The sequence below is a fragment of the Elgaria multicarinata genome, chromosome 3 (genome assembly GCF_023053635.1).
Source record: "Elgaria multicarinata webbii isolate HBS135686 ecotype San Diego chromosome 3, rElgMul1.1.pri, whole genome shotgun sequence".
Taxonomy (NCBI): Eukaryota; Metazoa; Chordata; class Lepidosauria; order Squamata; family Anguidae; genus Elgaria; species Elgaria multicarinata.
The window spans coordinates 20797849-20807787 of record NC_086173.1 but is presented as its reverse complement, the minus strand read 5'-3'; the positions used below and the strand labels follow the sequence as shown (position 1 = coordinate 20807787).

Below are 9939 nucleotides of genomic sequence, written 5' to 3'. Positions count from 1 at the left end.
CATTAAATTATAAACTTATGGGAACCTGTCTGTTACACTATAAAGAAAGAATTTCCCCTTCAGTAACATTTAGGTTGAGTTGAAGATGAGGCAGTGTTCTGGGATATCTTCAGGGCAGTAAGGGATCATTCCTCTCAATGTCATTTAAATACAGGAAAGAGAGAAGCAAGGTATTTCCTTATTAAAAAGTCTGCAGAAATGGGAAATAAACAGAAAATAGATCACTCGTATAACACATAAACACTACTTGTTGTTTGAAGGACACCTACATAGAAAAAGGTTTTAATCTATATAAATAAAATGTAAATGTTCGTTCGAAACAGACGTTATATCTCCGAAAGTTCTTCACCGATTGCTTTGAAGTTTTGACACAACGTTGCATTCGAATACACGAGCGTTGTTATGTAACTATGTTCTATATGGGGTCAAAGGTTTGTCTTAAAATCGAAGGAATAGGCCTCCTCAAAACCAGTCCTGCTGATCATTATGACATCGCCATCCAGTAGGCCAATCCACTGCCTCTGCCTCCTCTCCTATTTGCATGTTCTCTCACAATTGGCTGAGTGAATATAGATGTCACACCTGTGACAGTTACACGTTCTGAAGAAAGGTAACTGCAAGGAGTTTCCAGTAACCTCCTCACCGTAAAAACATCCTTTTTTAAAAACCAAACAATCTGCTTTACTTCATCCAAATAATGCCTCACAGAAGATCACACTTAGGTCGTCGTACTCGCAGAGCGGAAGCACTGCGACGAGAAATTGCAAATCAGACTCAGGAAGAACAATGAATTGAATGCACGCTGCGGAATTTATACCGGCATAAAAAGGTCCATCGTTTCAAAACTGCAACAGCTACTTCACGAAAAAAACAATTTAGTACATTTGTTTAAAACAGCAATTAATACTCCAGTAACAGGTTTAGATTTTGCTCCTGCCCAATTGCTCATAGGACGTTTACTAAGGAGCACACTGCCAGCTATTACATCTGCCCTGAAGCCCAGGGTGCCATGTGGAGCGCACCCTAGATTACAAGATCGACAGAGGCAGCAGAAAGCATATTATGACTAGGCATGTGCTCCGCTCCGAATAGGAGCGGAGAAGCAGTAGCGGATTGGCCTGCTCCGCCTTACCCAGAGGCGGAGTAGAAGCGGACCACGGTTTAAAAAAAATGTAAAGAATTTTTTAAAAATCGGGTCAACAAACGGTTTGGGTTTTTTTTTTTTTTTTTTTTTTTAAGCGATGACAGGCACATTCAACTCCCAATCCTGATGAGAATTGATCACCTCATGAAGCATCATCCTCCAATCCCAGCGTTTGAGGCGGGACTAAGCCAGAGTCACCCTGAGAGCTTTCTGCTTTGTGTCTCTTTGTGGGTTGGCGTTCGTGGAGAGAGGACTTAGTTAGTTAGTACTGCTGCTGTGTTTGGACTTTGGAGATAGATTAGGATAGATTTAGCTTGGCGTGTGTGTGTTTGTTTGCTTCTTTCTGACTTTTAGCTTAGTTTGCCCTGTGTTTTTCCCTTACTTTGATTTAATATAAACTTTACTTTTAAATTTTGGAGTGTGTGTTTGTTTGTTTGTTTGGTTGTCCCCCCCCCTTCCCTTTCTTAAAGCCTGACTGTGTTCCTTCTGCTTTTGTGAAAGCTTTCTTTTGAAAGCATACACACACTTCTTGTCCCATTTCCCTACATTTATTAGTAATATTCTTAAACATATTATTATATTCTTTTACTTACTTATTTATTTATTTATTTAAGGATTTTTATGCCTTAAATAAATAAAATTTTTATTTTTATTTTTTTACATATTCTTAGTAGTATATTAGTATATTCTCATACATATTATTATTAGTATTAATATTTTATTCTTCTTATAGTGTTTGGTTGGTTCTTCCCCCCCTCCCCTCTCTTAAATCCTGATTGTGTTTCCTTCTATCTATATACAAAAAAATACCAAAAAATACCAAAAAATTCCCCAAAAATCAGGGGATGATGGGATTGCCTTGAAACTTGGCGTCCATGTGGACACCTGGATAAGCTATCATGGTGCCAAGTTTGAGGTTTCTAATGTACAAATTGACGTAGTTGTAGAATGGGACTTGATTTGGGGTGCCAAAAATCAGGGGATGATGGGATTGCCTTGAGTCTGGGCGTCCATGTGGACACATGGATAAGCTGTCCTGGTGCCGAGTTTGAGGTTTCTAACATGCAAATTGACGGAGCTATCCCAAAGGGTGTGAATGGGGTGCCCGATTTTCAAAAATTCCCCAAAAATCAGGGGATGATGGGATTGCCTTGAAACTTGGCGTCCATGTGGACACATGGATAAGCTATCATGGTGCTGAGTTTGAGGTTTCTAACGTGCAAATTGACGGAGCTATCGAAAGGGGTGTGAATTAGGGTTATGGGTGGTGCGTTAGAGGTTAGAGCCGCGCCAAAAATCAGGGGATGATGGGATTTGCTTGAAACTTGGCATGCGTGTGGACACATGGATAAGCTGTCCTGGTGCCAAGTTTGAGGTTTCTAACGTGCAAATTGACAGAGCTATCGAAAGGGGTGTGATGGGTGGTGCATTAGAGGTTAGAGCCGCGCCAAAAATCAGGGGATGATGGGATTGCCTTGAGTCTGGGCATCCATGTGGACACATGGATAAGCTGTCCTGGTGCCAAGTTTGAGGTTTCTAACATGCAAATTGACGGAGCTATCTCAAGGGATGTGAATGGGGTGCCCGATTTTCAAAAATTCCCCAAAAATCAGGGGATGATGGGATTGCCTTGAAACTTGGCGTGCATGTGTATACCCCCATGAGGTGTCATGGAGCCAAACATGAACAGAAAAAAAGTTGTTTACTTTTTTAGCTTTCAATGCAAGCCTATGGGGGAAAAACGGAGCTCCGATCCGGATCCGGAGCTCCGAGCGGAGCAGAGCGGAAGTGGGCGGAGCGGGGGTGGGGCGAAGTGGGCCGCTCCAAAAATGGCGGATCTGGAAATGAAGCGGAGCGGGGGGTCCGTGCACACCCCTAATTATGACAAGCACACAGCACCTCTTCCACCTTTGCAAGTAGGAGATAGGGTCAGGTTGAAAACAGCTTTAGGTTGGATGCCAGCATCAGCAGCTCAGAAAAGAAGAGAGCCACGCTCATATGTAGTTGAGACTCCCCAAGGTCAAACTTATAGAAGGAACAGGGGGCACCTCAGGAGGGGTTGCTTTTCCCCTGTGGGTGCAACCAATGTGGATCTAGGGGTTGCAGAGGAGCTGGCATCCCCTGAGGCAGTGGTCTTGCCAGAAGGACCTCAAGGTGAGCTGGAGCTTTCGTCAGATGTAACAGCAGATGGAATCGAACGGACATGGAGTGGGCGAGAAGTGAGACTACCAGCAAAGTTTAAGGACTATGTTATGGGATAGTGGTGAAGAGCTGAGATTGATGAGTTAAGATTTAATTGAACAAAAGTTATTGTTTTTATGGAGAAGGGGGGATGTGATATGTGGATGTATATACCTTTAAGAGGCCTGTAGCTGCTAGTCTCCAGGTCCTCATAAAGGTATATACATCCACATATCACGCCTGCTGGAGAACATGTGCGAAGATTCAATGCTCCAACTATAGACGAAGTGGCAATTGTTATAGTCGGAGATCAATCTTAACAGGACCTTTCAAAGGTGAAGATGTCCTCATTCCTCGCATTCCTATGATTCCAACAGATATGCCATTTCAATTTAAGAGATTGCAATTCCCAATTCGATTGGCATTTGCAATCACCATCAACAAAGCTCAGGGCCAATCTTTAGAATTGTGTGGTTTAGATCTAGACACAGATTGCTTCTCACATGGACAATTATATGTTGCGTGTTCTAGAGTCGGCAAACCAGACAATCTCTATATCTACACAGACAATGGAACAACTAAAAATATTGTATATCCACAAGCATTGTGAAATTAAACATATTAGAAACATCCGCTTTGTCTTTTCTTTCTTTTCAATTTAACCAGACTGAGCCACAGCAACGCGTGGCAGGGTACAGCTAGTAGCCTTATAAAGTTTAAAGTATTTTGTGGAGGGGGGGGGGAATATTAGTTTTTCAATAGATTAAAAAGAAACAAAATAACTCTTTCTTGGCAGTTAAAGTAACACAAAAAGAATCAACAGAGAAATTGTCAGAAGAAGAATTCTTCTGTTATAAACTGCCATACCAATCAGAGAAGCTCCAAGAAAAAACTATGCATTAATATTTAAGTAAAATCCCAGATTCTAACATATTGCAAAGGGACAGTTTCAGAGCAACCTTGGCCAGATCTACACCAAGCAGGATATGACACTTTGAAAACGGTTTGAAAACTCTATATAGAGTGTGTCCAGGGCCCCAACAGTTGTCACTAATAATAAACCGTTATAATAAACCGTTTTAAAGCAGTAGTGTACATCTTGCCACTGTGGGCATCTAGACCATAGGAGGGAGCACTCTGAGAATCCAGTACCTTGCCAGCAAGGGTCAGTCAAGTGATTGTGGCTCCTGTTATTCCTTAAAGTGCGTTTAGAGCCCATAGTTTGTTTATCTGGTAGCAGCTAGGGACAAGAATGAAGAGGGTTGTGGATCCACAGCTTCTCCTTTCTCCTCTCTGTCAACTGGCATCCCCCCCTTATACCCTCCTTGTTGGAGGCTGCAACAGCAACCTTGGAAGAGAAGCCGCTGCAGAGCTTTCTGTGACAGTCTGGAGCATTGGGGTGGGATGGAGGCGGGAAAAAATCCATGCTGAGGACATAACTCTTCATTTGGCCTCAGGTGGTAGTGGTGGGAAACTGACATATCCTTGGGCTCCTTGGATGCCCTGCCAGGGACCATATGAATCAATTGTTGTAGTGGATTAAACAAAAAGCTTATAACAGGAATAGTTGCCAAAGCTAGAAGGACTGATTGTAGAACTTTGCAAACAATACCTAGCTAGCTAGCTAGCTAGCTAAATAGATAGATAAACTATGAATCTCCTTAAGCTTTAAGACTTTAAGACTTAGAATATTTTCTGAGTTTGGGACTTGGAGTTATTTCTGAAGATGGAATTTAGAATTATTTCCAAGTCTTGGATTTTCTCTTTCACTCTAACGTCTACTTTTATTCTTCAAATGCCTAGAGGAACTTAGCAATGCTTTAGCGTAGCTTTTATAGCCAAGTAATGTGCAGGAGGACGAGTAGGGAGAGCTAACAAGTATGTTTTAGTTTAGTTTGTTTTAGTTTAGCATTAAACCGCAAGTAGTAAACAGGAGTGGATAAGGAGAAGCTCATGCCATTACCTTATTAGCTAAATTTGTAATGTCAGTTTTGGCAACTGCAATTCTTTTAATTAATCATATTTTTGTTGCATTCTCTGTTCTTGTAACCACACACACACACACACACACACACACACACACACACACAGAGAGAGAGAGAGAGAGAGAGAGAGAGAGATTGTATACTTATATAACCATCATGCCACTTGTTTAATTTTGCATATATTTATAATAAATAGATCCTTATTTACAGTTATGTCTGTGGTGATGCTTGACAGTTGGGCTTAAATGTTTGTCTGTTTGGATTAGCACTGGTTACCCACTGGGGTGTTCCGGAGCCATTTGGTGTAGGTTCTGAGGTTAAAAAGGACCAAATTTACACCGGCAGGTACCCAGGAGGACAAAGCTGGGTGAGAGTAAACCCTCCCAATTCACCTATAGAGGTCTCAGTGATACATACCAGGTCAGCCCCCTCATCCACAATCAGATCATGGATGAGGGAGATTTTATTTTCGACTGACCTGGCATTCAGCAGAAGCACCACCAACCCCAAGGGAAGTGCCAGGAGTGCTTCCCATGTGGGTGAGGGTGGTCATTGCTTTAACCATTTTATTCTTTTTTCCCCTGCAGGAGAGACGAGGCATGGGATGTTATGGCAGCTTCAAATGAAACAATGGTAACAGAGTTCATCTTAATCGGATTAACTGAATACCCCAGAGCTCAGGCTGTGTTGTTTTGTTTCCTCTTAGTGGTGTATCTCATTAGCGTTCTCAGCAATGGCTTCATCATCATGTTGCTGACCCACAGCTTCATACCCCCATGTATTTCTTCCTCTGTGTCCTCTCCTCTATAGACCTCATCATTACCAACAATGCACTTCCTGAGACCTTGGTCAACTGCTTCATTTACAGGCCCACCATTTCTTTTCACAGGTGCTTGTCCCAGATGTATATTGGTCTATTACTGGTTGTAACAGAATGCATTGTTCTGGCCATAATGGCATATGATCGTTTGGCAGCTATATGCCAGCCTTTGTACTACATGCAGATCATGAGCTGGAGGCTTTGCATTGGTTTAGTGGCTGCATCTCTGACCCTTTCCCTCCTGACAACCTTGATCCTGCAGCCTACTGATTTCTGTGGCCGGCACATCATCAACCATTTTGCATGTGAGCTGCAGTCTTTCCTCAAACTGGCTTGCTCCGACACACATACTAGTGAGCTCTACATGCAAATTTCCAGCCTCTTTATTTTAATACCACCCTTTGGCTTCATAGTTGTGATGTATGGGCGCATAGGCCTGGCTGTACTGCGCATCCGCTCAACACAGGGCCGCAGGAAAGCCTTCTCCACATGCAGCTCTCACCTTGCTGTGGTGACTATCTTTTATGGCACAATCATGATCATGTATTTGAGCCCGCAAGGGAAATCTGTTTCTGAAAAAGACAAACTCATACCCTTGATGTACGGGGCTCTGACTCCTATGCTTAATCCTCTGATCTACAGCCTGAGGAACAAGGATGTGAAGGGAGCATTATGGAAACTGGTTGAAAGGAAGATATAAATGTAAAGAAGAGTAGTACACAGCATGCACCATTCACAGTTGTCTACAGAGGAAAGTTACTGGCAACAATTTGCTACAAGTTAACTGAACACGTTTCCTAATCCACAGATCTCTCTATATGCTCAGTTATTCCCCTACACCCACATAATTTCTAAGCTACCTTTCCTCATCTCATAGGTCTCTATAGCCATGTGCAGGGATGTCCCCAGTGCCTACAATTTCAGTGGGGCTATGGATCCATTCTGACTTTCAGTCAAAACCAGCCAGAACTGTAAAGGGGCTATCCAAGCTACTGAACCATATCCCCCCAATAGGTTCAGCACCTTGGAGAGCTCTTTTTAGAGTTCTGGCTGGTTTTGTGTGAAACCCAGAATGGGTTCAGAGCCACTAGCTATGGGCTAGTGGGTACAAAGACTTTTTGCTGTCTGAGGCAGAGCAGGAAATGGTGCTTCCTCACCCCAAAGTCAAAGTGCATAGTAGTACTCAAAGCCAGGGAAGTTGTTTTGGTCCCCAAGGCAGAAAATCCTACAAGCACCTCTTCCTGTCCCTGACAGTGAAAATACAATAATAATCAATCAATTAAATCATGAATAATTTGTTTTTTGTGTGTGATATCCCAAATTATCTGTAGCTGCCCCGGGTTCTAAACCGTGTTTGTGTGTGTGTCTTTAAAGGACCTTTATTTCAGCAAGAGCCATTTTTCTCCAGTTACATGAAAAGCAATATCTTTCAAAATAATACTCTGTACACTGGACTTCAGTCCAGGAAAGCTTATTATGCCATAGTTGTTGTTGTTATTTGTTACATTTATATACCACCTCATAGCTGAAGCTCTCTGGGCAGTTTACAAAAATCAAAACATTGAACATTTAAGAAAACAGATATACAAAATTTTAAAAACTTAAAACAGATAATATACAAAGTCAATATCTATTTAAACATATTGATCTGGGGTCAGTTAGAAAGTTCAACATATGCTATTAAATGCCTGGGAGAAGAGAAAAGTCTTGACCTGGTGCCGAAAAGATAACAATGTTGGTGCCAGGCAAGCCTCAGTGGGGAGATCGTTAAATAATTGTGGGGCCACCACTGAAAAGGCCCTCTCCCTTGTTGCCAACCTCTGAAGGTGCCATAAAGCATTGTAGCTTCTGAACACAAAAGAAGAAAGGGCCCCTATGCTCCTCCTACATCTCTTCATCTTTCTCTAGTCTAGTGCAAACCCCTGATGCCAAGGAAGACCATGCACCCACCAGAATCTGTCCACATCGAACATGGAAAAAGCAAGTGCTCTCCAGAAAGATGATTCCAGAGCCAAGGAGCTCCAGACACTCTTGCAAGCTAGCAAGCCATATTAGTTTGTCCCAAATTCAGATATTGCTGCTCATTGAAACTCTTTTTGCAAGCAAACCAATTTCTGGTCTCTCTCCTCACCCCCCACACAAACATTAAGGGGCCTGGGCCAGCTTGGAAGAAGGAATAGAAGAGGAAGGCCTCTGGCACTGCACTTGAAATGTGAGCTACCAATGCATGTGCTCTTCCTCTTTTTAGGACCTCACTGCTTGCAATGGGTTCAGAGTGCCGTCTGGTCCAGTTTTATTGGATGAGTTTCAGTTACTGAGGCCCGAGGATGTGGACAAGGTGCTTGGCCAAATTCGGTCGACCACATGTGTGCTTGCCCCTTGCCCCTCATGGCTCATTGAATCAAATAAGGAGGGGATCGCCGGCTGGGGCCAGGAGGTTGTAAACGCCACCTTGAGAGAGGGAGTGGTGCCGGTCTCTTTAAAAGAGGTGGTAATTAGACCACTCCTGAAGAAGCCTAACCTGGACCCGGAGTAATCGTGCAGAACCAGGTAAACCTGTGGAAATGGGCTACATGCTCAGGCTCAGCCTGAGACCGCAGAAAAACCAGGCCCAAAGGGGAGGGCTGTATCCTGGGGCAAGGGAGGGACGATCCTGAGGTTTGCACTGGGATATAGCCTGGTCTAGCTAAGGCTTCAGACTGAAGTCATTTAGGGCTTTAAGGTAAGCACCAATACTTTGAATTCTACCCAGAAACAAATTGGCAGCCAGTGCAGTTTTGCAGGACTTGGGTAATATGGTCCCAGGGATGTCTGCAAACTAACATCCTTGCTGCTGCATTCTGGACCAAATAAATTCTGAAGAGTCTTCAAAGGTACCCCCAAGTGGAGCACCTTGCAATAACCAAAGCTAGATATAACTAAGGCATGTGCTACTATGACCAGGTCTGACCTCATCAGGAATGGGTATGAATGGTGCACCAAACTCAGACCCTTTCTACACTACAATAGGGTGTAGAGGGAGGGAGGGGGGCGATACTGGATGTACCTCCTCTGGGATTGTCCCCCGTGTCCAAATGTCCAGTGCGACATCCAGGATGGGGCATTGCACAAGTGGAGGCGGTCATTTTTTTAAAGTTACAGGAGCTTGAATGCACTTGCGATCCAGTGAAAATTAAAAGGTCAAAAAACAACCAACTCCCTGACCCCACTCCCCACCCCACCGCCGATGGCCCTGGACTCCCCCCATCCTGGCTCCTTCCCTCTGATGCCCCCCGCTTCTTGCAGGGAAGAGGGAAGAAGCTGGGACGGGCGCCCAGACTGCCCGCGGTCCTTGGGATCGTCCTGGGACCTAATGTAAAGCCGGGATAACTGAGGTCTCAGTTATCCTGGGGAAATGGAGAGATCATCCCTCCCTGATCCCAGGATCCCCTGTGCATCATTTGGACACAAAGGGATGATCCTGGCATGATCCCTCAAAAAAAAATGGTGTAGAAAGGACCTTAGTTGGGTATAGCCCTTCCTAGCCACAGCCTAGTCATCCGGATACAAAATAGAGATCAGGAGCACCCCCAAACTACAAAGCTGATTCTTCAAGGGGAGTACTATCCCACCCAAAACAGCCGGAACACCTATTCCAGAGTCACTCTCCCCCAAGAGATCAGAACATCTGTTTTATCTGGACTGAGCTTCAATTTATTAGCTGTCACGCAGCTCATTACCACCACTAGACATGTTTTGGTACACCAAGAGATCCCTGGAAATAGATTAAAAGAGATATTTATGTTGATATCATTAAACTTTTCAATCAG

At 43.6% G+C, this 9939-nt stretch overlaps 1 pseudogene; it reads left to right on the top strand.

Annotated features, from left to right (window-relative positions):
* Positions 1 to 5919: 5919 nt before the first annotated feature.
* Positions 5920 to 6830, top strand: LOC134393951 (olfactory receptor 13H1-like; annotated as a pseudogene).
* The last annotated feature ends 3109 nt before the right edge of the window (positions 6831 to 9939 follow it).